Raw genomic sequence first — 5,447 nt, 5'->3', positions numbered from 1 at the left:
CTTCAGCTTCCACCCCCCACCCCCCACCACACAGCCTCCCCTGAACCCCGGCAAGCACACGTCCGTGTCCGCTGACCACGCTGTACCTCATGCCCTGTTTCTGGGCACACGCTGCTGGAGAAGGGGCTGGGGGAAAGCTCCAACTATGAACCAATGCTGTGCCTCAGAGAGGTCCTCTGTGCTTCGTGGCTGGGCAAGCGAGGGTTCCCATAAAGCTTTATTGATGAGAAAAAAGGTGGTGGAACAGATACCAATAAAGCTTTATTGACCAGAGAGGTGTTAGAACAAGGTGCCAATAAAGCTTTATTGACAAAAAAGGTGGTGAAACAGATACCAATAAAGCTTTATTGACCAGAGAGGTGTTAGAACAAGGTTCCAATAAAGCTTTATTGACAAAAAGGTGGTGGAACAGATACCAATAAAGCAATACTGACCACACAGGTGATGGAACAAGGTTCCAATAAAGCCTTGTTAACCGGACAGGTGGTAGGTAGACAGGGTTTCGATAAAGGTTTATTGGCAGAAAGCCTAACGGGGAAGGCCATGGGGGGATCCTCAGGAGGGACCCCCAGGGGGACAGAACGACTGGCCACTGAGTGCATTTGCTTGATTAAACCGCCGGCAGCCCTTTCTCAGCCAGCTCCCCTGAGGCTGCGGAATCAATCCCGGATCTTCACTTAAGGCGATTAGTTTAGTGATGAGATGGAGGGTTAAAGAGGATCAGCACGACCTGAGACTGAACCCTGAAATTCAAGGTCGGAGCTTGGATTCACTCTTCCAGGAGCAGAAAGTGTTAACCAGGGTTTCCTGGCCTCCTTAATCAATGGAAACTAATCAGGGATGACAGAGGATGAGATGCTTGGATGGCATCCCTGACAAGATGGACATGAGTTTGAGCAAGCTCTGGGAGTTGGTGATGGACAGGGGGGCCTGGCGTGCTGCAGTCCATGGGGTTGCAAAGAGTCGGACATGACTGAGCGACTGAACTGACTGAACAGATCAGAGGCCAGACAAGAAATTCTGCAAAGATCTGACTCATTGGAAAAGACCCTGATGCTGGGAAAGACTGAAGGCGGGAGGAGAAGGGGGCGACACAGGATGAGATGGTTGGATGGCATCACCGACTCGACGGACATGAGTTTGAGCAAGCTCCGGGAGTTGGTGATGGACAAGGAGGCCTGGTGCGCTGCAATTCATGGGGTCGCAAAGAGTCCGACACGACTGAGTGACTGAACTGCAACTAAGGAAGGATGGGGACTGGATCCATGGACTCAGAGCCTCTGACTATTTGACCATCAGCACATCTTATTCTCCAGATGGACGGTCACCCTCCTGTCGGCCACAGTCTCCGATCTCAGGACCCATGATGGGACTTGAAGGAACAGGATGTTTTTCTGCCCGAATTCTCAATCTTGACGGCAAGGGCAAGTTGCCTGGGGGAGGGGCCGTTCAGAGACCTGCCCCTGGGCCAGCTTCAGTTTCAGTTCAGTTGCTCAGTCGTGTCTGACTCTTTGCGACCCCATGAACCGCAGCACGCCAGGCCTCCGTGTCCATCACCAACTCCGGGAGTTCACTCAAACTCATGTCTATTGAGTCAGGGATGCTATCCAACCATCTCATCCTCTGTCGTCCCCTTCTCCTCCTGCCCTCAGTTCTTTCCCAGCATCAGGGTCTTTTCCAATGAGTCACCTCTTCACATCAGGTGGCCAAAGTATTGGATTTTCAGCTTCAACATCAGTCCTTCCAATGAACACCCAGGACTGATCTCCTTTAGAATGGACTGGTTGGATCTCCTTGCAGTCCAAGGGACTCTCAAGAGTCTTCTCCAACACCACAGTTCAAAAGCACCAATTCTTTTGCGCTCAGCTTTCTTTATAGTCCAACTCTCATATCCATACATGACCACTGGAAAAACCATAGCCTTAACTAGACAGACCTTTGTTGACAAAGTAATGTCTCTGTTTTTTAATATGCTGTCTAGGTTGGTCATAACTTTCCTTCCAAGGAGCAAGCGTCTTTTAATTTCATGGCTGCAATCACCATCTGCAGTGATTTTGGAGCCCAGAAAAATAAAGTCTGACACTGTGTCCACTGTTTCCCCATCTATTTCCCATGAAGTGATGGGACCAGATGCCATGGTCTTAGTTTTCTCAATGCTGAGCTTTAAGCCAACTTTTTCACTCTCCTTTTTCACTTTCATAAAGAGGCTCTTTAGTTCTTCACTTTCTGCCATAAGGGTGGTGTCATCTGCATATCTGAGGTTATTGATATTTCTCCTGGCAATCTTGATTCCAGCTTGTGCTTCTTCCAGCCCAGCGTTTCTCATGATGTACTCTGCATGTAAGTTAAATAAACAGGGTGATAATATACAGCCTTGACGGACTCCTTTTCCTATTTGGAACCAGTCTGTTGTTCCATGTCCAGTTCTAATTGTTGCTTCCTGACCTACATACAGGTTTCTCAAGAGGCAGGTCAGGTGGTCTGGTATTCCCATGTCTTTCAGAATTTTCCACAATTTATTGTGATCCACACAGTCAAAGGCTTTGGCATAGTCAATAAAGTAGAAATAGATGTTTTTCTGGAACTCTCTTGCTTTTTCAATGATCCAGCGGATGTTGGCAATTTGATCTCTGGTTCCTCTGCCTTTTCTAAAACCACCTTGAACGTCTGGAATTTCACGGTTCACATATTGCAGAAGCCTGGCTTGGAGAATTTTGAGCATTACTTTACTAGCGTGTGAGATGAGTGCAATTGTGCGGTAGTTTGAGCATTCTTTGGCATTGCCTTTCTTTGGGATTGGAATGAAAACTGACCTTTTCCAGTCCTGTGGCCACTGCAAGTTTTCCAAATTTGCTGACATATTGAGTGCAGCACTTTCACAGCATCATCTTTCAGGATTTGAAACAGCTCAACTGGAATTCCATCACCTCCACTAGCTTTGTTCATAGTGATGCTTCCTAAGGCCCACCTGACTTCACATTCCAGGATGTCTGGTTCTAGGTCAGTGATCACTTATCTGGGTCGTGAAGATCTTTTTTGTACAGTTCTTCTGTGTATTCCTGCCACCTCTTCTTAATATCTTCTGCTTCTGTTAGGTCCATACCATTTCTGTCCTTTATCGAGCCCATCTTTGCATGAAATGTTCCCTTGGTATCTCTGATTTTCTTGGAGAGATCTCTAGTCTTTCCCACTCTGTGGTTTCCCTCTATTTCTTTGCATTGATTGCTGAGGAAGGTTTTCTGATCTCTCCTTGCTATTCTTTGGAACTCTGCATTCAAATGGGCCAGCTTGGATCCCCTGAATCAGGAAATCAGGTTTTTGGCTTTTAAAACACTCCAGGTCCGATGTGTAAAATCAAAGATTCAACACGAGCTAGTCATTGGGTGGTTCGGTCAATAAAGAGTCCACTTGTCAGTGCTGGAGACCCAAGTTCGATCCGTAGGTCGGGAAGATCCCCCTGGAGGAGGGCATGGCAACCCACTCCAGTAATCTTGCCTGGAGAATCCCACGGACAGAGGACTCAGGCAGCTGACAGTCCATGGGGTCACAAAGAGTGAGACATGACTTAGTGACTAAACCACCAGTCATTACATGAGAAATGGTTGCATCAACTCCAAAATGCAGATTAAAAAAAAAAAAAAAGAACTTTTAAGACACTTGACTGGCAGTGTAGTTTCCACTACAGAAGACACAGGTTCAATCCCTGATCGGGGAACTAAGACCCCATGTACTGTGGGTGGCAAAAACATAGAAAAAAAAAGAAAACAAAAACATCTAACATCTCTGAAACTGGGATGTTGCTCTGGGTTGAAGACTGTTCCCCTAAAATTCCTGGAACCTTGGGTCTCTGCAGGTGTGATAAAGGCAAGGTCTGAGATGAGGTCCTCCTGGCTGGGGGTGGCCCTAAACCCCATGACAGGATCCTTATAGGACACAGAAGAGGAGAGACACGGACACAGAGGAGAAGCCACGTGGAGACGCAGGCAGACGGGAGGGAGGCGGCCACCAGCCCAGGGATGGACGCCTGGAGCCCCCAGAAGCTGGAAGAGGCGGGGAGGACCCTCCCCCGGAGCCTCTGCAGGGAGCTCAGCCCTGGGACACCCTGGCCTCCTTTTCACGTGAGTGCCCTCAGTTCACGGGTTAACTTTGAAGAAACTCCACATTCCTACTTCCTACCGCAGGGGCCCTGCAGGGAATCAACGTACGGATTTTTAAGTAACATTTATTTATTTGGCTGCACTGGGTGTGAATTGTGGCCTGCGCAATCTTCACTCTTAGGGGGAGCGTGAGCATCTCTTCGTTTCCCCACTGGCTCGGCTAGTAAAAAAAAAAAAAAAAAATCTGCCTGCAATGCCGGAGACAAAGGAGACGAGTTTCCATCCCTGGGTGGGGAAGATCCCCTGGAAGGAAATGGCAACCCACTCCAGTACGTGTGTTAGCCATTCAGTCGTGTCTGACTCTCTGCGGCCCCATGGACGTAGCCCACCGGGGTCCTCTGTCCATGGGATTCCCCAGGCAAGAACACTGGAGTGGGTTGCCATTTCCTTCTCCAGGGGACCTTCCCAACCCAGGGATCAAACCCACATCTCCTGCTTTGCAGGTGTATCCTTTATCAGTGAATCACCAGGGAAGGGCCCCTGTCCTGCTGCAAGTGAAACTCCAAGTCGCTCACTCATTCTTTGAACCCGGGTCTCCTGCATGGCAAGCAGGTTCTTTACCATCTGAGCTACAGGGGAAATTGCCATGGACAGAGGAGCCTGGATGGTTACAGTCCACGGGGTCGCAAAAGAGTCGGACACGACCGGGCAGAAGCGTGCATGATGAGTGTTTCTTATTTAAGTCCCCAGCTCGTGGCCATTTGTCACACGCTCCCCAGAAAACCCCTACGGATTTATTTCCAAAGGAGGAAACACAGAACAGGCTCCGTCTTGAGAGCAGGACTCCATTTCCGGCTGGACTGTGGACTTTGAGCTCTATGCCCACTATCTATGGAAACAACAACCAACTGGAAAACCAGACCCCCAGATGGAAGAACCCCAGGATTCGTACCTAGACTCTCGGTCATCTAAAAGAATACCCTAATTATCTGTGTGACTGAATAGAATCATACATTCTATTCTGCTTATTGGGGTATGACCACAGGCCTATTGATAATTGTCCACTGTTAACCACCTCGGCTTAAGGCATATGAATCACGGGTTAACTTTGCATCTTCTTCCTTCATTCAGACTAGTTTCAGGGAATTTGGGGAGGTGGGTTTGGGCACGGATGCTTAGGGTATATAAGGTTTTCAGAAAAGCTGGTCAGGGTCCTTGGCTAGGAGGAGACTCTGCCTTGGGCCCTCCGGTGTAATAAACTGCACTCCACCATCTGCACTGTCCTTCTGAAAAAGTGTTTCCCAGAACGCGTGGCCACATTACGAGTAACTGGAGGGTCACAGAGCGCTG

The sequence above is a fragment of the Bos taurus genome, chromosome Y, assembly GCF_002263795.3.
Source record: "Bos taurus isolate L1 Dominette 01449 registration number 42190680 breed Hereford chromosome Y, ARS-UCD2.0, whole genome shotgun sequence".
Taxonomy (NCBI): Eukaryota; Metazoa; Chordata; class Mammalia; order Artiodactyla; family Bovidae; genus Bos; species Bos taurus.
Note: the sequence above shows the minus strand (reverse complement) of the source record.